Source organism: Enhydra lutris, unplaced genomic scaffold, assembly GCF_002288905.1.
Source record: "Enhydra lutris kenyoni isolate GAN:26980312 unplaced genomic scaffold, ASM228890v2 scaffoldscaffold2, whole genome shotgun sequence".
NCBI lineage: Eukaryota > Metazoa > Chordata > Mammalia > Carnivora > Mustelidae > Enhydra > Enhydra lutris.
The window spans coordinates 10,633,415-10,659,725 of NW_019154086.1; positions in this window are offsets into that span (position 1 = coordinate 10,633,415).

Genomic DNA, 26,311 nt, shown 5'->3' on the forward strand with positions numbered 1-26,311 from the left:
TCCTAACTGAGAAGCACTGTGGTATAGTGGATATGGTTGTCAGAAAGCCTGACACTATTGGTCCTCATTAAATATTGTGAAAAGAATAAAGTTCACAAGTCTTGGAGTCAGACTAGATTTCAACTCCAGATCTACTCTAGCTGATAGGCCTCGAGTCAGCCATCAAACCTCTCTGATTCTCAAGTGTCTCTGTAAAATGACAGAAAGAAACCTGCAAACTTCTTTCTTCTTTCATAAGAAATGCCTTTCTTTGGTAACTAAATAAAAATTGATGTGATTTTTAAAAAAAATTAATAATTCCTGTTTTATTTCACAGAAATAGTGTGAAGATCAATGTGACAGCAAATATGAAAGCGCTTGATGAAATATAAAGTAATATATAGATGTAATGGGTAACTATCCTGCTAAAAGCATCAATATTCTCAAAACAAATATCAGATTTCATATTGTGAATGTGTGTGTATGCTCCCTTTAAGGTTTTAGATAAGAAAATGATTCTAGGGCGCCTGGGTGGCTCAGTGGGTTGAGGCATATGCCTTCGGCTCAGGTTGTGATCCCAGGGTCCTGGGAGAGCAGGCTCTCTGCTCAGCGGGGATCCTGCTTCCCTTCCTCTCTCTCTGCCTGCCTCTCTACCTACTTGTGATCTTTCTCTGTCTGTCAAATAAATAAATTAAAAAAAAAAAAAAGAAAACAATTCTAGTACTTGTCTGTAATTTGTGTGTGGATCTATACTAATGTATATATATATATATTTTTTTAAAGATTTTATTTATTTGACAGAGAGAGAGAAATCACAAGTAGGCAGAGAGGCAGGCAGAGAGAGGGAGGGAGGAAGCAGGCTCCCTGCGGGGCAGAGAGCCCTACTCCAGGCTCAATCCCAGGACCCTGCTGGGATCATGACCTGAGCCGAAGGCAGAGGCTTTAACCCACTGAGCCACCCAGGCGCCCTGATATACTAATGTATATTTTTAAGCTGAGGATTGTAATTTACTTAAGTTTAAAGTATAACTTCAATTAAATAAAGTTCCTCTCTAGCATATTATTACAGGTCCATAAACTGATATCGGAAATCCAAAAATATTTTTAGAAAACAAAAGCTTTTTTGTAACTGATTTATGGTAAAATTTGACTTGAACTATTTACAGTCTATTTATTGCACTTAATGTGAATATTCATATATTTCATTACAGAAGAAATACTTCATTCTTTCTCCTACAAAGAGCTTAAGAAGGCCAGACCAATAAAGATAGGAAAATTAAAGAATAGTACAAAATGAAGTATTTAAGCTGTATATATTCCAGAGCTAAAATATTTGGTGCCAATAGTAAGTCTTATGTGTTATTAGACAATTAATAAAATAACCATAGATTCTAGTTTTACTACCTTCTAGAAAGGTAAAAACCTTTGAATGATTTGTGGTATGTTTAAATTCAACACAGTCTTTCTAACAGAAAAAGTACAGTTTCTGAAATGAATTCTAATTTTTCCTGAGCAAAGAAAAGTAATGCTCATTCTTCAGAACTTTTCTTTCATCAAAGTTAAACCATCATATAGGGCGCCTGGGTGGCTCAGTGGGTTAAGCCGCTGCCTTCGGCTCAGGTCATGATCTCAGGGTCCTGGGATCGAGTCCCACATCGGGCTCTCTGCTCAGCAGGGAGCCTGCTTCCCTTCCTCTCTCTCTACCTGCCTCTCTGCCTACTTGTGATCTGTCTGTCAAATAAATAAATAAAATCTTTAAAAAAAAAATAAACCATCATATAATAAAAGCTCTGCATTCTGGGTGCTTATGAGAGTTTATAATTGTTCCACATATTGGCTTTAAGAGGAGTAGGATCATTGTCAGTCTTAAAAAACAGAGAATTTGAAAGAATTTCCAGATGTTGGCTTCAACTTAGACTAGACTCATGCAGAGTTCTTGACCTCAGTATTTGCTCAGCTATCTTTCAAGACTCTGGTTTATTCCACCCCATTTTTACAAGGTGCAGCTTTCCAAACTTTGCTTCTGGTGTTTCAGGGCAAGGTCAGAGTGCCCTGCCTTAATTTTAGAAGTACAGACCTTAGGACTCCTAGCAGAATGCTGCCAGTCTCCACAAAGATTTGCTATTTTCCCTTGGAAATAAAGTCATATTTAAACCTCAGAGTAAAGATGTAAGCTCTCAGGCTCTTATTTAAAAATCTAAAGGGCACCTGGGTGGCACAGTCTGTTAAGTGGCCAACTCTTAGTTTCAGCTCAGATGGCAATCTCAGGGTCATGAGATGGAGCTCTACCTCCAGCTCAGCACTCAGTACGGAGTCTGCTTGAGATTTTCTCTCACTCTCCCTCCGCCCCTCCTGCTCATGCTCTCTCTCTTAAAAAAAAAAAAAAAAAAAAAAAAAAAAAAATCTAAAATAACTTGAATTTTCTATCCATCTGTCCTCCTTCACAAGGTCTTTCTGGAACATTCAATTTATAAAAGAAAGGAATATTTTTCTTCAATATTTGCTGTATTGCTATTAGAAGACCCAATAAAAAGCATTTCCACTCAGTGAAGAGCAATTATAGGACACTGATTAGGAGCAGAAGGTTTAGATTATGAAGGACTGGAGTCAAATCCCAGTTCTGCCACACCTACCTATCTGTAACTTTGGGCAAGTGACTCAACATCCTAGCCTCAGTTCTCCCATCTGTAAAATGGAAGCAATAATAATATCTATAGTAATAGATTATTGTCAGTAATAAATGTAAAACATTTAGCAAATTTCTGGACATTATATGTAAAAACTCAAGAAATGTTAACTCTTCACCATTATCAGTAGTGAATAAACCTATAGTATGTCAATAACTTTAGTTTGCAAAATACCCCATTGTTTGATCCTCTTTCTCTTCTGTTCACTTTAGTGGCTGCCACATGCCTTGTGTTCTCTCCCCTTCCCAGTCACATATCTGCAGAAGCACATCTTTCAAAGTACATGAAAGTTGAGGGAAAGCTTCCTGCTTCATTTATTTAAATGTTACTGGCCAATGTGACTGTGACCTAGAGTGTTGGTCACAAATGTGCAGCCCTCAGCCCTCAGGTTTAAAGGCCCAATAATACAATTCTGCTGAGTCATTTTACTTGAAAAATTCCTTTTTCTACCTTCAAAGTTGAGAGACCTGACAGGGCCTGCCTGACTGCCGCTCTTTTAAAACCCTATTCCCATATCTTATTAATGGGGAATGACAGAAACAAGGTTTGTGGGCATTCCAAATTTTGTTACACTGATCACATTGGCTTTTCAAGATATGAGTGTGAAGTTTATGGACTGGCCCTCACATTCTTTCCATTTTCTAGAACATAACACTGCTAAAGCAAAAACTTATTGTTATGCCCCAATATTGGGTCCGTGATTAAAGGAGTGAGACTGATACAAAGCGAAGGTCAAGCAAAGCTTTATTTCACGCCAAGCATCAAGAATCTAACCGAACGTTCGGGGCCACACCTCTTACAAGAGAGGGCAACCCTTCTCTGTTTCACAGACTAGCTTTTAAGGGCAAAGGCCATGCGGTCGGGCCTGGACACGCACAGGTGGCCAATGAGATTGTAACACACACAGGAAACTCCACAGTGATGCTAGGTGACCAATTGAGTTACAATTTACCCTAGTAGACCTTTGAACCAGCCTACATTGGGATTGCAGCCCAAAAGGCTCCCAAAGGGCGGGGCCCATACTCCTTGGTAACCAGGGAGACAGTATGCATCCCCCCACTGATTGGATGTCTCCACCTGGCCTGACCCACCTTTGTATCTGGGCTTTGTTACCTGAAGCTGGTTTCCGGGACTTGTCTCCAAGTAAATCCCCTGGGGGAAGGGGAGCAGGGACAGTTTCTAAATAGGTCCTTACACTTATTGCTCTGTTTCTCTTGTTGACTACTGACTATGTGCCAGCCACATAAAATATTTTTTATTAAGGTACAATTTAAGTACAGTAATACTCTCCCTGCACGTTTTGACAAAAACACACAATTACTCCACAATTCAATTATGGAACAGTTCTATGACTCCAAATACTTCCGCGTGTTTCTTAAGATCACCTCCTTTTATGATTCCCAACTCCTGGAAGACACTGATCTACTTTCTGTTTCTACAGTGAATATACTGTGAATATTACATAAAATTTGCAATAACGATTCTTGTGGCAGAGACAGAATTGACTCAATATTTTTCTTTTTGTTTACTTCAAGTGTTTATTGAATTATTGTTCAATGTTTTGTTTATTTCAATACATTTATTTATTTATTTTATTTGCTGTAAGTGATAATTCCATATTTTTTGGCTTTCTCATCAACACAGAGCCTTATAACAAAGAGTCTAGGGGAAAAAAAAAAGAAAAACAGCTGTTATCAAGTCAGGTAATTAGTTTCATGGTTTCCCTCTAATTCAAGTTTCTTTATTGAAGGGAGGAGATTTTCTGATATCGTATTCCTCCTTCTCAACATGTAAACTTTTATTATTCAGTTTCCGTAACATCAAACCATTAACTGTTTACATATCTCTGACCATTGAACTTCAACCATGAATGGGAAAGAGGAAGCAGTCAAACATGAATTCTATGATAATATTTTCAAGCTCATGCCAGATTCCCCTCAAGGACATCTTCTTGATGCCTGGAAGAATTGGCTACTGATTCATTCATGCCAATGAGTTATGTGTGTTACAATCTCATTGGCCACCTGTGTGTGTCCTGGCCCAGGACTATATTTATCTTGATTTGTCCAAGTTGGTTTTTTGAAAGGTAAAGTCCTGACTTTTTATCTCTCATTGTGAACAGCCACAATAAAATGGGAACAAAGAGAACATGGAATTTACCCAAGCTAGAAGAGTCTTTGATTGCCTTGCTGTGATTAGAGCTCAGCCAAGCTCTAAAAATTCAGGTTTCTGTGTGGGAACAAGGGCGACTGGCTGGCTCAGTCGGTAGAGCATGCAACTATTAATATCAGGATCATGAGTTCAAGCCCCACATTGGATGTAGAACATACTTAAAAAAAGAAAAAGATTCTGTATCAGAACAGTAGTGGTATGTTCCTATGACTTTAGCAATCACATTAAACCAGCATCATAGAATAAGAGGCTTCTTAAAATCTATATAGCTATTTTATTTTTAAATAGTATTTATTATTTGTGATTATAAAAGTCATTCCTATTATTATAGAAAATTCATTTGGAGATTTGATTATCCATAATATAACTGCAACTTGCCCTAAAAAATAAGTAAAGCTATTATACAAGATGTTAAGATATGGCACAATTTCCTTTTTATTAAAACTCATTCATTCTTAAAGAGACACTTGCTCAGAACCAATTTACCCTTATAGTAGATAGTGGTGAAGAGGCAGTTACCTAAAACACTGAGAGCAAGGAATCACCTCTGACCAGGGGAAATGTGGTCCAAGACCAAGGGGCCAAATATCCATTGCATTTTTATCTCTCTGTTCTCCTGCTGCTTGGTCCTGGATGCAGAGATAGTCATGGGAAGTGCATGGGAGATTATGGAAACTAAAACCCTAGTTTTCTGGACAGAGGACCAGAAGAAGGACTTTAGGAGCTGGAAATATCACAGCAACTTGAGAAGGAGGGAGCTCAAGAGAGTGAGCCCTTAAAGTGTATGAGTGTATCCATAAAGTGGTATATGAAATCCTGGGTTCACATATGGGCTGTGATGCATTGGTCTGACCTAACACAGTATCAAAGGCTTTGAGAACTGAACAATGGAGTAGACCATTGTTCAGGTTTTCAACTGGCCATTGGGTGGGTGCACATGTGGGACAGTTTAGAATAGCACTGGAAAAGCTTTGAATACTGAACTGACATTGGAACCACAATACACAGAATGCAGATTAAAACTTGCAACCTGAATAAGTTGACTGCCTACTACAGCAAAATTATCAACATTCTTCTGAGGATTTAATGTAGACCCAAGTCTCAGATAATATTCAAAATGTCCAGATTAAAATCTGAAATTACTCAGCACACAAAGAATCAAGATTTTAACTTATAAGGGAGAAGGCAATCAAAAAACGCCAACATGGCACATATGTTGGAATTATCAAAGACTTTCAAGTAGGTGTGATAACAATACTCGAAGAATTGAAGTTAATGTAAATCTTAAGAGTCTCAGTAAAGAAATGGAAGATCCCAAATGAAGAACTAAATGAAAATTTTAGAACTAAAAAAATACAATGACTGAAAATTTGAAAAAGTCACTGGATGGATTCAATAGCAAAATGAGGATGACAAATTGTTCCTTTAAAATATCCATTCTGGGGGCACCTGGGTGGCTCAGTGGGTTAAAGCCTCTGCCTTCGGCTCAGGTCATGATCCCAGAGTCCTGGGATCGAGCCCCGCATTGGGCTCTCTGCTCAGCATGGAGCCTGCTTCCCTTCCTCTCTCTCTGCCTGCCTCTCTGCCTACTTGTGATCTCTGTCTGTCAAATAAATAAATAAAAATCTAAAAAAGAAAAAATCCATTCTGAACAACAATTAAAAAAAGGTTGAAAGATAAACCTTTAGGAATTTATAGGGTAACACCAAAAGATCTAACTTCAATGTTATCAGAATCCCAGAAAGAGAACTGAATGTGGTACAGAAAAAAGTTTGAAGAATTAATGGCTGAAAACCAAAAGACAACTGACAGAATGGGAGAAGATATTTGCAAATGACATATCAGATAAAGGGCTAGTGTCCAAAATCTATAAAGAACTTAGCAAACTCAACACCCAAAGAACAAATAATCTAATCAAGAAATGGGCAGAAGACATGAACAGACATTTCTACAAAGAAGACATCGAGATGGCCAACAGACACATGAAAAAGTGCTCCATATCACTCGGCATCAGGGAAATACAAATCAAAACCACAATGAGATATCACCTCACACCAGTCAGAATGGCTAAAATAAACAAGTCAGGAAATGACAGATGCTGGCGAGGATGCGGAGAAAGGGGAACCCTCCTACACTGTTGGTGGGAATGCAAGCTGGTGCAACCACTCTGGAAAACAGCATGGAGGTTCCTCAAAATGCTGAAAATAGAACTACCCTATGACCCAGCAATTGCACTGCTGGGTATTTACCCTAAAGATACAAACGTAGTGATCCGAAGGGGCACGTGCACCTGAATGTTTATAGCAGCAATGTCTACAATAGCCAAACTATGGAAAGAACCTAGATGTCCATCAACAGACGAATGGATAAAGAAGATGTGGTATATATACACAATGGAATACTATGCAGCCATCAAAAGAAATGAAATCTTGCTTTTTGCGACGACGTGGATGGAACTAAAGGGTATCATGCTTAGTGAAATAAGTCAATCAGAGAAAGACAACTATCATATGATCTCCCTGATATGAGGGAGAGGAGATGCAACATGGGGGGGTTAAGGTGGTAGGAGAAGAGTAAATGAAACAAGATGGGATTGGGAGGGAGACAAACCATAAGTGACTCTTAATCTCACAAAACAAACTGAGGGTTGCTGGGGGGAGGGGGGTTGGGAGAAGAGAGGTGGGGTTATGGACATTGGGGAGGGTATGTGCTATGGTGAGTGCTGTGAAGTGTGTAAACCTGGAGATTCACAGACCTGTACCCCTGGGGATAAAAATATATTATATGTTTATAAAAAATTAAAAAAAAAAAGAAGTCATAATAAACCTAAATGTGTATGGACCTAACAACAGAGCTCCAAAAATACATTAAGAAAAAAACTGATAGAACTAGAAAATAAAAATTATAGTTGGAGTCTTAAGACTCCTCCAGCAGTAATTTGTAGAACAAGAGCAAATTAACAAAGATGTAGAACTGGAAAACATCATCACCAACTGGGTTTAATTAACGTTCATAGAAAACTCCACCCAACAACAGAGTATATACTTTCTTCAAGTGCACCAAACACACTGGCTAAAACAATATTCTGGGCCATAAAACAAAACTTTTAAAATTATGATTAGGGGCTCCTGGGTGGCTCAGTGGGTTAAGCCTCTGCCTTCAGTTCAGGTCATGATCCCAGGGTACTGGGATCGAGCCCCACGTCGGGCTCTCTGCTCAGCGGGGAGCCTGCTTCCTCCATCTCTCTCTTTGCCTACCTCTCTGCCTACTTGTGATCTTTGTCTGTTAAATAAATAAATTAAAAAAAAAAAGCAGATCTGAATTTTGACTCTGCTACTTACATGTTTTGGAAACTTGGACAATTAGCTTATGCTTTCTTTTCTTTTTTAATTTTCTAATTTATAAAATAGGCTTAATAATGATCTCTACCCTACAACATTGTCAAGAATAAATCAATAATGCATTTACACAAAGTGCATAAGGCACTTTCGTCACCAGTATGTGTTCAAGAAGCCTAGGCTCCTGTTATAAGGAGGAAGGAGCCAGAATATTGATAACAAAAGGTGGTAGTAGCTGTTGGCTTTAAAATAACAAAACGTGACAAATTTCTTGTCATTAATCCAGCATAACATATTTTAACATTTTACTTGAATATCACCCATTTGTCATTGTGGAAACATTTTTATTATGGGTTACACTAGACATTGATTCACATTCCAGAGACCCAACTTTGCCCAGCACTGGAGGACTGTATTTTCTAAGATTGATTCGTACAGCCACCCCCTTGACCACCCTCTCTTGACTGGTTAATTTTGTTGGTGAAAATGGGAACTGGGATTGAGAGAGGATTCATTCATTTAAAAAAATACTATTCAGCATTTACTTTGTAATAAGCACTATGTTAGATATGGGGGAAAGAGCACCAGAACTAGTGGTCTAAAGTGAAAGCAGATACAACAAATTCTAATTAAGTAAAAAATTATAATGAAAGTGATTGGACTGTTGATAGACAAAGAATATCTCGAGTTCAATTTTCTTTTGCAAATGCTTTTCCATTATTCATCCTGGTAAGTGTTAAGGGTAGAATATAGTATATAATTTCCCTGGGCTGGTGAATAATAGGCAGGGTGGAGGAGAGAAACACCCTTCAGATCTGTCCTAGTATGTTCATAATGGTGTCATAGACCCAAAGAAGATTAGAACACACTGTTGTAAGCTCACCACGCGGATCATCTTTCAAATTCAGAGATGCCAAAAGATTTCAAGATTCTGAAATTAGGATTGCCTTGGATTCTCTAAAGGAGTATGTTTACCAGTATTGCCAATATGATTTTATGAGTATTTGTCAAAAGCTGACTGGAGGGAAGGATTTCTTGTGCAGTGGAAAATTATTTTCTGTAACTAAAGCCTCTAATGTCATATTACATTGTCGTCTCCAATAACGTACAGGAAACAGGTGTCCAATGAAGCAGTAAGAGACAGAGCTACAACTCAACAGATGAAAGGGAGTTAAATCAAATCTCATGGTCAGCATGTTTAAAATTGATTTCTCAGGTTAGTAAGAGCATAAAGAGCTAGAATGAAAAAAGAATTCCAAAGGCTGAAACAACCGACCTTTTGACCATGCTAGGGAGAAGCGTGACTCTTTAGTTTTGGATCCTTCTGCCCGTGGTTATAAAAAGAGCAGGGAGTTAAAATTAGCCTAAACATTACTATTGGCTATTTTGCTAAGCTTAGCATCTTGATGTATAGGAACACTCAATGCATTAAGAAGCTTGAATCAGTTTCACAGAAAGTTTCAACGAGCAAGGTAAATTCCTTTTTTTGTGATAGATCTCCAAAATTGTAAGAGCAGCAGCCAAACCTATTAATGAGAACACACAGTTTTCCTGGGTTGGCAATACCTTGAGTATTGCACATGATTGAATAACAAAGAACATACTGCACATAACTTTGTGGTCTTAAAAATGTTGGATAATTGGGGCGCCTCGGTGGCTCAGTGGGCTAAGCCTTTGCCTTCGGCTCAGGTCATGGTCTCAAGGTCCTGAGATAGAGCCCGCATCCAGCTCTCTGCTTGGCAGGGAGCCTGCTTCCTCCTCTCTCTCTCTGCCTGCCTCTCTGCCTACATGTGATATCTCTCTAATAAAAATTAAAATCTTTTTAAAAAATTGGATAATCTTAAAAATTAGAAGATTCCCAAAGGAAGACTTAAGGATCTAATATTTGATCTTAGTTAAAATTCCACTGAATTATTAGTATAAAGCTTTATAAAGTATGCATAGTTACATTCATTCAGTCCTGACAAAAACTAGTAAGAGAGGGCATCTGTGCAGCTAAGTCATTTGGCATATACCTTCAGCTCAGATCAGATCTATCCTAGGGTCCTGGGATATAGTCCCCTGTCTGGCTGCCTGCTCAGTGGGGAGTCTGCTTCTCCCTCTGCCCTTCCCCCCTCCTCCATACTCATGCTTGTGTTCTCTCTCTCTCTTACTCTGTCTCTCTCAAATAAATAAATAAAATCTTTAAAAGAAAAAGAACTAGTAAGAGAGGGTGTTGTGTTTTTTTTCAACAATTTTTTTAATTTGAATTTAATTTAATTTATTTATTTTTAGGTAGACTCCATGCCCAGCATGGAGCCAAACACAGGGCACAGGGCTTGAACTCACAACAAAGACTTAAACTGAGATCAAGAGTCAGTTGCTCAACTGACTGAGCCATCCCGGCACCCCATGTTGCCTGTAGCTCAAAGAGTTTAAGTGACTTACCAAAGCCCAAATTATTAGTAAGTGGCAAACTAATATGGTTATATAAATAATCTCTGTGGAAATAATGTTCAAAGAGGCAACCATTTACAACTTTCAGAGATACCACTGTTACATAAATACCTAGTAATTTTATGTTGGGTGTAGATCCCACATTGAGATCTTGTTCTTAGCTTGGTAAATTTAAACAAATTTAAACAAATTTAAATTATTAATTGCCATCAATAAATGACATCTTAAGCTTTCCTTTTTGTTTTGCTTACACAAGTAATATAAACTTACAATAGAACAATTTAAAAAGAGAAATAAACCAAAAGAAATATTTTTTTAATATATTTTATTTTATTTTATTTATTTGACAGAGATCACAAGTAGGCAGAGAGAGAAAGGGAAGCAGGCTCCCTGCTTAGCAAAGAGCCCGATGCGGGGCTCGATCCCAGAACTCTGGGATCATGACCCAGGCGGAAGGCAAAGGCTTTAACCCACTGAGCCACCCAGGTGCCCCTAAACCGAAAGAAATATTATCCAACTCTCAAAATTCTTGGCCAGAGAAATCACTGATGAATTTTAATGTGTATCTTTTTTTTCAAAGATTTTATTTTTAACTTATCTCTACAATGTGGGGTTTGAACTTACAACTCCGAGAGCAAGAGTACTCTACCGACTAAGCCAGCCAGACATCCCCAGTGTGTATCTTTCTAGTGTTTCATAGGAGTGTGTGTCTGTAAACACTAAAATATATGTAAATAAAGTAAAACATACATATCTGCAAACACATATATATATGCACATTTAAAATACATATTTTAAATTTATATACTCATATAAATATATTTTATATATACACATGTAAAATAAAACAATTAAGAATATTCTGTATATTCTACTTACATATTTATTTTGAAAACTTGTTATGCACATCTTTTCATTCAACAAATTTACTTCTACATTTTTTATGGCAACATTGTTGGACATTTTAGATTGCTATTATGAACACTACTGTGATGAACACACAATAATTTTGCCTACATTCTCAATTATTTCCTTAAGGCAAATCTCTAGGCTTGAGTTTTGATGCTCGTTGACAAATTGTCCTTCAGGAAGTCCTACTTCCACCAGCTGTGTATAAGACTGCTTACTTCCTTACACATACATGGAATATTTTCAACTCAGCAACTGGCATTTGTTAAAGTTCCTGCTGCCCATAGTTCTGTCCTCCTGAGGCTCTTGTGTTTAAGTGACTGATTCTGAGATACATGTGCATAGGGAGTAACAGACCAGTTGGGTTTCAAGGTTTAACGAAATAATCCACATATGGCATGTGGTAGAGTATCTATCTATATGCAGTAAACATTAAGTATATGGCAGCTACTTATTATTGTTATTTTAACTTGGAATCTTCCCTTTTATCTCCATCAGGAAAAGTCAGAAAAAGAGTAATCTTTCCGCACCCAAATGAAATACAATCGTTTTGACGCCTTTCTTGATTTCCCCAAGGATGATTTAGACCCTTTCTCTCTGCACTCAGCGCACTTTGTGTATACTTCTGTTGTAGGTCATATCACATTGTAACATAATTATTCTTTTATCTCTTTGACTCTCTCAGTACATTGTGAATGCCTGTGAATAAGGACCGTGTCTTATCTCTTCCCACAGCACTGAGCACAGGCTCTGACATACGGTAGCAATGCAGTAAATGTTTGTTACATGAGTAAATGGATGAAAAGCGAAAGAATAAAGATTTTGTTCTTCAAAAATGGGTGACCCATAACTTGCTTATGACTCTTCATTGTGGAATTTAAGTTTGGAAGAGAGAGGGTAAGGACTATGTTACTAGTTCCCTTGGAAGTTGGTGATAGAATTAAGAAAATATGAAGCAACTCTGGGGAAAGCATATGAAGTAACTCTGGGGAAAACTACGGCTGAGGGTGCCCTTGCAAGTGTCATCACAGCACCAGTGGTGTGTGGATTTGGGTTACTAAGAGCTGCTTCTCTTCTGTCTTAGTAAGAGTACGTCACTGAAGAGGAGAAACTTACCAGTTTCTCTGAAGGAGGGAAAGTGAGCAGATTCTCATAGTGGTGACTGAGACTACATTGTTCTTCTCTAACCCATCTGGATGGGTCATTTTACTACTGTGATTCCACCCCCTCCAGACATAATTGATTGAGTCAAATGGACACCTGACTTAGGAGAAACCAATCTGTTCATTTATAACACTGAGTCTGTCCCTCGGGAATTTGGAATTTGGATTCAGAGGTGCTGGCACTAATAAATTCCTGTGGACCTGAGAGAACACGTCGGGGCACTCAGGGTGGCAGACTTCGGCTTTGTGTAGAAAGTAGCTGAATAAGAATTTCTGCAGAGTGAGAAGAATGACATAGATGTGTGCAATGAAACAGAAACACGCAATTTCACGGAGTAGAAGAAGATAAGGAAGAGAAAGAGAAGAAAGAGAAAGAGAAAGAGAAAGAGAAAGAGAAAGAGAGTTGGCTGCCTGCATTTCCAGTTCTGGCTCTGGTTCTGTGTGGGGCTTGGCTGGGTTCTATACTGTAAATCCCAGGAGATAACCTTAGATTAACTTAGAACATTTTCTATATATATCTGTCATTTGAGTGGTGTTTGTTACTTTTAATTGAAGGAGTTTTAAGCCAGGTAGTAAGTTATTGGTTTTACATGTATAGTAATGCTTTATAGTAGTTAGGAAAACACTATTTGTCCTAGTCTGCCAGGGTTCTGTCCCAAAAAAGCATGCCAGGAAGTGTGATGGTAGGTGTCCTGTCACTGTTCCATGGAGGGTTCCTGGTGCATAAGTTAGCCTTAAGGGCATTCAGCCAAGGCATCAAGGTGGGGTCTCAAAAAGACTTTTTGTTTTGTTATCCAAATGGGTCTTGGAGTTTACCTGGCCCCAGACTGAAGCTAATGTAGCCTGGACAATCTCAGAACTTCTGGGCCCACCTTGCATTGAGCACATTGATAGAAACAAGACTTAAGGTCCCTTGGATTACAAGCAGCCTGCTGACATAAGAGGAAAAGCTGCAAGCCTTGCTAACCTCCTGGAAAAAATTTAAAAGCACACCTGTAGTGCGACTTAGTCAAACTTTTGAGACAGAAAGAAGCACTATTAATAGTTAAACCAAAATAACAGTCATAAAGTAGAACTGTCTTTAGCAAACACAGCAGTATGGTCACCATACTTCTCTGGGAAATTTGCAATTTGCAATTCACCAAATTTCTCTGGGAAATTTGCAATGATTTACATATATATTTAGTTAGCAGAGGTTGTAAGAACCAGTATTTATTTTCATTTGGGAGTAACTCATTTATTCTTATTCTTTAAAATAATCTTTTTTATTATAGACAAAAATTATAAAATGCAGACATGCAAAGAGGAGTCAATAAAAAAATCTTGTTGTCTCTTAAGGATAATGACTATTAATATTTTGGCATATATCTTTCTAGATTTGTCTAATTATGTATATGATATATTGAAATAAAAAATTAGAGTATATTGTACATATTATTGTATAAATTGTTTTTTAAATTGTTTTTTAATGTTTTTACATTTCAATATCATTCTTAATGGTTATTTCCTGATTTGTTTAAGATGTACCATAATTTGCTTAACAACTCCTTATTCTTTGCTATTTAGGCTACCTCCATTTTTATGAATTGTGCTTTAAAAGGCCTCTTATTTTCCTGAAATAATTTTTCTTATGAAATAAATGCAGGGAAGTGGAGGTGCTTTGTAAAGGATCATGCCTTCAAAGATCTCTCAGGTTAGAAATGCATGTGGACCATATACATAAGTCTATTAAAACATTTAAACTGGTCACCAAATCAAATGTCAGGTTTTAATTTTTTTTTTCTTTTTTTCTTTCCTGGAAGACAAAGAGAAGCATTTGGAAGCAGGGCCCAGGCACCCCCTTGTGTCACCTGGGTGGAATATGCTGCCAGCATTCTTCTGAATAAGAAGAGACTGCCCAATGCTGCAGAGGAAGCAGGTTCTACAAAAAACACTGTGATGGAAATAAAAATACACAAAAAAAGACCATTTAATTTGTCTTATTATACCTAGAGATTTTTCTTACCATAAATGGATCTGGCTTTTGAGTACATTATTAGATATAATTCTCTTTTTATCATAGCCAACGTTGGGTACAATATCATTTTGCGTGATATAAAAATACTTGTAAACATGCTCATTGCAGAAAATGTGGAACATTGTTGCAAAATAATTGTATTACCATTACTTTGAAATAATAATTAACATTCTGATGTATTTTCTTCCAATATTTTTTCTACATATATATATAAATTATATATTGGATAGTATAATAAAGGTTTTTTTGCATTATTAAGTATTATAATATTATAAGGGTTTTCTTCTTGCTTTTTTAAGACTTGACCTTAGATTATTATAGGAAAGTCGGGTTCTGTACCTATCATGTTCACTGCTGAATTTCTACTGCCTAGCTGAATGCGTGGCACCTTAGGAAACCCTTGATAAATATTTATTTGATTACTGGATCTTAGTATATAATTGTAATTTTCTTAACCATTCCTCTCTTGTACATAATTTCCTGTTGTTCACTATTGTAAATCACATGATGGTGAACCTCTTTGTGCATGAGATTTTATCCACCTTCCTGAGTTTTTCCCCCCTCATGTTAGTTTGTTTTTTTTTTTTTTTTAGTATATGTGCTGCTGAAGTGAGCACTCATGTTAGATTTTTTTAATGCAATTATTAGATCAAAAGGAATAAAAAAATATAAAGCTTCCAATTATATGGTGCCAGACTACTTTTCAATTCATCCAAACACCAGCAGGACTTATAAATAAATGGCAGAACTACAAATCCAACTAAAACCTCCACTCTGAAGCCTGGGTCCTTGACACGATTCTATGTTGCTTCTCCATCAACCTAGTTACAAAATGATTGAACAATGGTAATCTAAAGATTCTGAATAATTAATTCTGATTTATCAAACCAGTAATTTTAGGATGAAAAGAAAGTGTTAGTTTGGTAGGGCTTTAATTTAATGAAGCCCTTCTGACTCATGATAACAGGGCCACTGTGTGTCCAAATGGCACTTCTGTGTGAACTAGAAAAAGTGACACTTCTCCAAGATATTTAAGACCCTGTGCAGGAAAACAAACTTAATCAATACATAAGCCTGTGAATATAGAGATGTGATTTGCATCCTCTACAGTTAAGAGGCATAAAACCTGAACAATTATATTTTCTAAGTTTTAGAAATTCTCTGTTCAATCCAGCCTAGAACTGTGTGAGAATACAATGTCAACCCAAGTAGTCTATGCTTTCTGGAAGCCTCTTTTTGAAAATTATTACAACTTTGATCCTTCTTTTTATCTCCTGGCGCCTCTTTGTGTCTCTTTGTTTTTACAATGTTTCTGCAATCTCATCTATAAACCATGTTCTGGGATCATATATCCTTTCAGTTTATGGAGTGATGGGGGTTATTTTGTTTTATAATAAAATCATTTATTTTTAAGTATTTATAAACTATTTGTAATTTCAATATACTGGTAAAAAGCCAGTTTCATGCTTGCATGTGTATTTGAAACAACTTTAAAAACATAAGTTTATTAAAGAAATAGTAATGTTTTATTTCTCTAGTATATTCAGCCAGAGAATTTATATGGTGAGTTTGATTATCTAGTCCTTTATTGGACGAAGTTCCATCAATTTTAAAAGTATATTAGATATTCTACCTTGACATCTCAACTTCTAAATATAAACTTGTGAAAATAAGCAGTGTCTTCACAGAGTTATTTTTATTATAATAATATAATAATAATTATTTACAAATACTATATTATGAGTGGCCTGACAAGTTGAACAATTGTGAAGACATCTGCACCTTGACTTTTAATTACTGAAATATTCTTGATGTATTTCTATACTGGAAGAGAAATTTTAAAGGGCATATTTTAATTCAAATAACACTTGGAGACCTTTTTTACTTAGTAGTTGCAGGTGAATAAATTTCACTGAAACTAGAATTTTATTTTCTATTTTGTTCTGCTGCTGCCATCTAGAGTAAAAGTGAAGCAAGGGAAGCGGATCTTAACCAAGCAGTGGAGAGAATCCAGATTTGATTGAAAAGAGGGAATAATGAGGGACATTTCCTAGAGCTCCTATTAGCACAGTGGTGAATACGTAATATCTGCCTAGAGTACCTTCTGCCTTCCTCTTTTTGTTCCCTTTTCTCTTATTTTCCAGTATTTTCCCAAGGTTCCTGGGCTTGAAGATGTTTTTACTTCTAATCAAAATGTGTTTTCTGGACAGGATCTGATAAACACCTTTGTACTAAAGTATAAAGGATAAATAAACTAGATGTGATCTGTCACCTCTCTGCATCCATGTAGGGACAATTTGGGTTGAATATATTCCGATCCAAGTGGCAATAAAATTATAAAGTCTTGAGGACTTAATCTAGTTTAGTTTTCTGCATCTGGCTTTTAGGAAGACTTTGCCCATTACTCCATTGATGATGACATCCTATGAGACCTTGACATTAGTATACAAAAGACCTGCGGCAGGGACTTTCTCTGATGACTTATGATGTGCTCCCCTTGTGTCCAGAACTTAGCTAAGAGAGCATCTGTCTCACTTTATAGTAATTGTTTCAGTATCTGTCCACACCCCCTACGTTATAAACCTTCCTAGTGCAGAAAATGATATAGCCCTTAATGCTGAATTGACACTCCATTAATGAGCTCTGAACAACTCCATAAGAGTGAAGAAACAATATTGTCTTTTAAAATTTATTTGAGTTCCTTGTTCTTAAAATAATTGAGCATTAAATATTATTGTAATGGTGTAAGAATTCAGGCAAATAGGACAGTCTACAGAAAAGGGCAATGTTTAAACTATTATGGAGTCATAAGGTTTGAATTTTTTTTTATTAACATATAATGTATTATTTGCTTCAGGCGTACAGGTCTGTGAATCATCAGTCTTACACAATTCTTACACATAGCGCATACCCTCCCCAATGTCAATAACCCAGCCACCCTATGCCTCTCCCGCCACCCCCTCAGCAAGCCTCAGTTTGTTTCCTGAGATTAAGAGTCTATAAGATTTGAATTCGCTACTACTGTTATCAGCATCACTTAAACCATACCCATTATTAGATGACATGTTTGAATAAACCATGATAAATTTCTGAAGTGAAGATGTGCCGCCAGCATTGAAGTTGTGATATCCTTATTTTCAGCCACTAAATATACAACTAGTTACATTATATCTGAATGTCTAAATAATTACTCAAAGTGGAACAAATAATAGAACAACAACAACAATGAAAAAAGGAAGTTACAAATCAGGCCAAATCAGGACAAATATAAACCCTAAAAAAAGCATCATTCACACTTATTGCTGATAACAATGTCAGAAAGGCTCTGTTGGCCTAGTGAAGGGCCCGTGAATCAGAGGAACGGGAGCTACAGACCATGGGAGTCCTGAGGAATGGCTACAGATCAGCTGAATGACAATAAAGTTTATGTGTCAAGAATTCCTACAATACCTATTAATCAGAAATATACAAGGTTCTAACAATATTCATTACTAACATAATCTTTGATTATGAGAGAACTTCAGAAATAATGTTCAACTAATCGAAATTCAATAATACTAGAAAGATCTTAACATTAACCAGAGGCTACTAATGGTTCCAATTATTTATTTATTTGAGAGAGAGTGGGAGAATGGACACAGGTTGCCGGGGAGGGGCAAGGGAAGAGGGAGAGAGAAACTCAAGAAGACTCTGAGCTGAGAGGAGCCCCACATGGGGCTCAATCTCACAACCCTGAGAGATCAGACCGGAGCCAAAACTAAGAGTTGGACACTTCAGGCACTGTGCCATCCAGTTGTCCCCCACTTTTTAAAAATATTTTTTTTATTTCAGAGAGAGAGAGAGAGAGAGAATGGTTCCAATTTAAATGGAGTCCTGTCATAATCTCATTTCTTTTCCTCCCTCCCACTCTTTCTCCCTACTTCTTTTTCTTCCCTCCTTTTTCCCTTCTTCTTCTTTCCTTCAAGTAGCTATGAGGGTAGTATAAATTATTATCTCTTTACAAGATTATTCTATTCCTGTATTATCACCCATTTTTTAAAAACACCGAAACTTTCCATCTACAATCTATAACCTTGCTTCTTCCCCATCTCCCATTCTCTTCTTAACCTATTCTAATAAAGATTTTTGATCTCATCATTCTACTTTGTCCCTCACCACATTATTTTAAAAGATGACCAGTTATATGTATCTTCCCAATATCAATTGTTTATTTTCTACTCTCATCTTATTTGACCTCTCCTCAGTATTTGAAACTGTTGAGTATTCTTATCTTTTTGAAAAAAAGTTTCTTCTCTAGTGTCCTGCTCTAAGACACTCACTTGGTTTTGCCTATTCACTCAGTGGATAGTCCTTTCTGGCCAGAATTCCTCATGTTTGGGCTGTTTCTAATGATTTGATATTACAAAAAATGGTGCAATAAGCAACCTTGTATAGACATCATTTTACAAATTAAGGAGTGTACCTCTAGGGTATATTCCTAGAATCAAGAAGATGTGCAGTAGTAATTTTGAAAGTAATGTTAAATTGCCCTCCATACTGACTGTACCATGTTGTATTTCCCCAGCCATGTCTGAGAGTGACTTTTTCCCATAGCATCTTCAGTAATGTGCTAATTTTTTCCTTTTTTTTTTTTTAAGATTTTATTTATTTATTTGACAGAGATCACAAGTAGGTGGAGAGGCAGGCAGAGAGAGAGGAGGAAGCAGGCTCCCCATCAAGCAGAGAGCCCAATGTGGGGCTTGATCCCAGGACCCTGGGATCATGACCTGAGCTGAAGGCAGACGCTTTAACCCACTGAGCCACCCAGGCGCCCCAATGTGCTAATTTTTTAACCACTGCCAAACAAATAGGTGAAATATAGTATTTCAACATAGTTTTAATTTGCATTTCTTGTATAATGAATGAACATTTTTCATGTATTTGTCATTTTTATTTATTTTTCTGTAAACTGTTGATAATGTTTTGTAAACTCTTGATAATCATTTTTTTTTTGCCAACCCCCCCTTTTTTTTTTTTTTTAACTGTGTTTTTGTTCCTTTTCTTACTCATTTACAGAACCTAAATATATGTTTTGGAATTTATCCTTTTCCATTGATATGAATTACAAATAATTTTTTCCTATTTGTCACTTAATTATTTTTCCCCCACAAATTTTTAAAATTTTCATAGTGAAAATCATTGATGTTTTTCTATGGCTTCTGGGTTTTTTTTTCTTAATTTTGTATTTTTTTAATAGGTTTTATTTATTTATTTGACAGAGAAAGAGATCATAAGTAGGCAGAGAGTCAGATAGAGAGTGGGGGGAGAAGCAGGCAGAGAGCCTGATGCGGGGCTCGATCCTAGGACCCGGAGATCATGACCTGAGCCAAAGGCAGTGGCTTAATCCACTGAGCCACCCAGGCGCACTGGCTTCTGGGTTTTGTAAAATGTAGAAGGCATTCCTTACTCTGCAATTATGAAAAATATTTCCTATGGTTTCTCATAGTTCTTTATGGCTTATTTCTTTACATCTTTGATTCATCTGGAGTCTATTTTGAAGTAAGATGTGAAAAATGAATTAAAATTTACTTCCCTTCCTAACTGGCCCTGTTCCCCTCCATCTCCCCACTTCATAGGTACTCCAGTGACACACTTTTCATATTAATTAATTAATTAATTAATTCTACAAGCTTTCTCGGTTCTATTTGGTCAAAGTCTTGGATGAGGTTTAGAAGGTTGCCCAGTGGCTGCAGGGAGAGGTGGAGGCCGAAACCCTGATGCCAGGAGGGTGTCAGGGGGCCCTTCAAAAGCAGCTGGGCTCCGGGGGCTCCTAGTCTTGCTCCAGGGTGAGCCTTCCCAGGAGGCACCCGCCCAGCCCAGCCTAGCCTCCCCGCCCGCAAGCCTGCCGCAATTAGTCACGTGGTCGCTCATCTTCTTGATGAGTTTCACCCCCTCATCCAGGAAGTGGTTGTCGGGGAAGTCACTGAGTCTGCGCAGGCAGAGCCCGGCGCGTGCAGGTATAAAAGGTCCTGGTTCTGCTTCTGCGGAAAAGGCGCCGCTTCTGCTCTGGTTTTGCAACTTCAGTCGCTTGGGGCTCTCCTGCTTCTTTTTGGCCGACTCCTAGAGGAAGCCACACGGCCCTCCGGAACCTGGTGGTCAGTGGAACTAGATGCCCGGAGAGAGGTAGGGGTAAGAGCCCAGCAGATGCCTGTTGACCAGGTGGTTGATGGCCGTCTCCTTCCGGGTGAAATAATTCTAACAAATCTGGGAGTTCGCGGTTGTTGGGCTTAAATAAAGAACTAAGTTCAGAAAAATGGTTTTGGCTGGTCATGGAGGTGGAGGATGGCTGAGAAGATGGTTCTGAGGGTTGTGACTGGAAAAGAGGTTGGAGGGTGGTGGGAGGATAGAAAAAGGAGTGTCTCTGAGTCTGTTCCATACAAACACCATTGAGGCAAGAGATGGGACCACCCTGCAACCCACTTGTTCCTTTTATTGTTTTATTATTTTTAAAAAAGATTTTATTTGAGAGAGAGAGCACAACAAAGGGAGGGTCAGAGGGAGAAGCAGACTCCCTGCTGAGCAGAGAGCCTGATGCCACCCAGGCATCCCCCACTTGTTCATTTTAAATCTACTATGCCATTTTTAATCACATACAGTTTACTTTGTGCTTTTTGGTCTGTTTTCTGCACTTCCTTTTCTATTCTTTCCAGTCTTTCCTGTTCTGTTGAGCTGTTTATCTATCGATATGGAAGTGCAATACTGTTATTTTTATACTAAATATCTATTTTTAATACTAAATATCTTGTAGGGCCAGTCTTCTTGCTCTTCTTTTTCAAAAAACTGTCCTGTAAGTTGGGACGCCTGGGTGGTTCAGTGGGTTAAGTGGGTTAAGCCTCTGCCTTAGGCTCTGGTCATGATCTCAAGGTCCTGGGATTGAGCCCCACATTGGGCTGTCTGCTTGGAGGGCAGCTGCTCCTCCCCACCCCCCCACCCCGCCGCCTGCCTCTCTGCCTACTTGTGATCTCTGTCAAATACATAAACAAAATGTTTTAAAAAAAAAGTCCTATAAATTCTTCATTTCCCCAGTGAATCGCAGCTTATTTATTTATTTATGGAAAACAGCTTTTTATTTTTACTTTTTAAAAGACTTTATTTATTTATTTGACAGAGAGAGCGATCACAAGTAGGCAGAGAAGCAGGCAGAGAGAAAGGGGGAAGCAGGCTTCCCGCTGAGCAGAGAGCCCAACGTGGGGCTGGATCCCAGACCCTGAGATCGTGACTTGAGCCGAAGGCAGACGCTTAACGCACTGAGCCACCCAGGCGCCCGGAAAACAGCTTTTTAAAAAATTAACATATAATGTATTGTTTCAGGGGTACAGGTCTGTGATTCATCAGTCTTACATAATTTGCAGCACTCCCCATAGCACATACCCTCCCCAATGTCCATCACTCAGCCACCCCATTCCTCCCACACCCCTCCCCTCCAGCAACCCTCAGTTTGTTTCTTGGGATTGAGTCTCTTATGGTTTCTCTCCCTTTCTGGTTTCATCTTGTTTCCTTTATCCTTCCCTTCCCCTATGATCCTCTTTCTTTTTTTTCAAATTCCTCCTACCGGTGAGATCATATGATAATTGTCTTTCTCTGATTGACTTATTTCCCTTAGCATAATACCCTTTAGTTCCATCCACGTCTTTGCAAATGGCAAAAATTCGTTTTTTAAATAGCAGCTTATTTAGTTCAAAAAATTTGTTGATTTTTTTACTGGGATTGTATTTTATATAAAGATTAGTTTGGGGAGCATTAATCAGCTTTTTGAAGTTTAGTGTTCATACACAAGAACGTGTTACACCAATATATTTGTTCATTCTTCCTGCAGTGTTCCACAATTATATTTCCAAGTTTCCTTATGTAGATCTTCCATATTTCTTGCCTAGTTTTCCAGTATTTTTTTTTTTTGAAGATTTTATTTATTTCTCAAAGAGAGATAGTGAGCACAAGCAAGGGGAGCAGCGGGCAGAAGGAGAAGCAGGCTCCTCACTAAGCAAGGGGCCTGTTGCGGGACTAGATCCCAGAGCTCTGGGATCATGACCTGAGCCAGAGGCAGACACTTAACTAACTGAGCCACCTAGGCGTCCCAAGTTTTCCAGTATTACATCCTTTATTGGTTGATATTTGTGACCTGTCTTTTATCTTACTTTAGATTGTTTTTCATCCTACAAAAGATTTCCATGCTGATGTAATCATATTTTGAGAATTTACCAACATTTTCCTTTATGGTTTTGGAATTCATGTATTATTTAATTAAGAAGACCTTTCTTACTCTAAGTCTATAAACATATAATTTTTCTTAAAATGCTGATAAAATTGGGGCGCCTGGGTGGCTCAGTGGGTTGAGCCGCTGCCTTCGGCTCAGGTCATGATCTCAGGTCCCTGGGATCGAGTCCCGCGTCAGGCTCTCTGCTCAGCGGGGAGCCTGCTTCCCTCTCTCTGCCTGCCTCTCCATCTACTTGTGATCTCTCTCTGTCAAATAAATAAATAAAATCTAAAAAAAAAAAAAATAAAAAAATAAAAAAAAATAAAATGCTGATAAAATTATATTTAAATCTGTAATTAAGGGGAATTTTAATTCATGCCCACAGGGCCATAAACTTCTACATTTAACTTAATAAATTTATTTCATTTTTTTAGCTTTCTATTTTAAAAATTTCAAATTTACAGGATATTTTAATGAACAGTGTAATACATACCGTTGTACCCTTCATCAATTTTTAAAAATAAAATTATAGAAAAACAATAATACAGAGGGCAGCAGTATAGTGTTTAAAAGCAATGAATGGGGGCACCTGGGTGGCTCAGTGGGTTAAGCCTCTGCCTTCAGCTCAGGTCATGATCCCAGGGTCCTGGGATCGAGTCCCACATTGGGCTCTCTACTCCACAGGGAGCCTGCTTCCTCCTCTCTCTCTCTCTGCCTCTCAGCCCACTTGTGATCTCTGTAAAATAAATAAAATCTTAAAAAAAAAATAAAAGCAATGAATGATGAAATCAATTTTCTAATTAAGATTATTAGTTTTGATGGCTCTTGATTTAATGGGTAAATCATTCAAAATGTTTGAAGTAGTTATGTCAAGTCAGGGACAGCTTCTGGCTTGCACATTTCAACATATGGCACTATTACTATTCATACCAGAGTAGTTTCTATTGATCTTTGATTTCTTCTTTAATCTAAAAGTGATTAAAATTGGATTTTATAATTTTAAAACGTATGTGTATATTTGGCTATTATAAGTTCTAATTTTATTGTGTTGTGATAAATAAGTTTAGTCTGTATGCCATCTGTCTGCTTTTTTTTTCTTTTTTTTTTTTTTTTAAGATTTTTATTTATTTATTTGACAGAGAGAGACACAGCGGGAGAGGGAACACAAGCAGGGGGAGCAGGAAAGGAAGAAGCAGGCTTCCTGTTGAGCAGGGAGCCTGATGCGGGGCTCTATTCCAGGACCCTGGGATCATAACCTCAGTGGAAGGCAGCCGCTTAACGACTGAACCACCCAGGCACCCCGTGTGTCTGCTTTTCAAATGTACTGAGATTTTATTATGGGTCTATATGTGACCCTAAGTGTGCCCTCTCCTTTTCAGAGCTAATGGTTATCTTGGATTTTGTCTTTAACAGTACCTTGCTTTTCTTCAATATATTGTTTAGTTTTACCTGGTTTTGAACTTTATGTAAAGAGAATATTACTTTTTTGCACTCTTTTGATTTGCTTTTTCCATGAAATGTTTTTGAAATTTTTAAATGTCAGTTTGTGTAGCTCTATTAATTTGTCTTCATTGCTAGAAAGTATGACAGATACTAATTTTCCATGATTTTTGAAAATTTATTTTTTTCAATTGTTGATGGACGTTTGAGTTGTTTCCTGATTTTTTTTCTTTTTTTATCTATTACAAAAACAAAGAACAAAAACTGAACTATGAGCATGGTTTTTCTTATAGTTCATGCCTGACTTCTCTAAACAACCTTTGGATAGATTTTGTGTCATTGTATTCAGTCTGACAATTTCTGTCTTTTAAATGGAGAATTTAGTCCTTTTAGATTATGATTATTCATATATTTGGATTTTTTTAATGGATCTGAATGTGAGTTGCTAAGCATTGTCAGTTTGCTTTCCATAATTTCTGTGATAGTCTAAACTTTTACCAGTTGTGCATATGGGTTGCCATTACCTTACATCTTACCAACATTTATTATTATCTGATTGCAATATTCGTCATTTGTCATTTTTATGTGTCTGGTTTTAATTTGCATTTTGAAGATAACCAGGGAGGTTGAAGATTGATATTGTACTTTAAAAAAATATGTATAGCTGATTTTGGGGCACCTGGGTGGCTGAGTTGGTTAAGCATCTGCCTTTGGCTCAGGTCGTGATCTCAGGGTTCTGGGAGAGAGTCCCACATTGGGCTCCCTGCTCAGTGGAGAGTCTGTTTCTCCCTCTCACTCTCCCTCCCTTTGTGCTCTCTTTCTCAAATAAATAAAGAAAATCTTAAATAAAAATATAGCTGATTTCATGTGTTGATATAGTTATTATATATATGTTATTTGAGAGTAGTTTACATGCATGTATCCCTTTACCCCTCTAATGCTTTAGGATGCATTTGCTGTGAACCACAGTGCCCTATTTATATGACAAAAGTACAGTTATCAAATTCAGGAAATTGAACATTGATAAAGTACTTTAATCTACAATTTATATTGTAATTTTGTCAATTGTTGAGGCACTTGGTTGGCTCAGTTGGTTAAGCATCTGCCTTCAGCTCAGGCCATGATCCCAGGGATGGAGGATGGAGCCCTGCATCTGGCTCCGTGCTCAGCAGGGAGTCCTCTTGTCCCTCTCCGTTTGTCCCTCCCTCCCACTTGTGCTGTCTTTCTCTCTCCCTCTCTTTCTCAAATGAATAAATTAAAAAATCTTAAAAAAATTTTTTTTGGTCAATTGTCCAAATACTGCCTTTTATAATATTTTTCTCTCCAGGACAGAATTTAGTCCAGGGTCACATATTGATTTGGTCATCACATCTTACATCTTGAAGAGTTTTTCAGCTTTTGTCTTTTTTTGGCATTAATATTTTATTTTATTATTATTATTTTTTAAAGATTTATTTATTTATTTATTTGACAGACATCACAAGTAGGCAGAGAGGCAGGCAGAGAGAGAGAGGGGAGGAAGCAGGCTCCTTGCTGAGCAGAGAGCCCGATATGGGGCTTAATCCCAGGACCCTGGGATCATGAACTGAGCTGAAGGCAGAGGCTTTAACCCACTGAGCCTCCCAGGTGCCCTGGCATTAATATTTTAAAGAATATGGGCTAGTTTTGCAAGAGAATGCTACAGCTTGGTTTTGTCTGGGGCATCCCTTCTCAACTGGGATTTTGTGAGAGAGGTAAGCACTGGGGCATCCACTGTATAGAATTAATTTCTCTTCTATGTATCTGGGTGGAAAATGGAGAAAATAGCTACTCAAGTAATTTTCTGTAAGGCTAATTCTGTTGTGGAACCTGCATGAGAAAGCTTGGTTTGTCCCTTATGATTTGGTTCAGGTTATGTATCACTGGCCAGAATACTCCCTATGTGATATTGTGTCCCT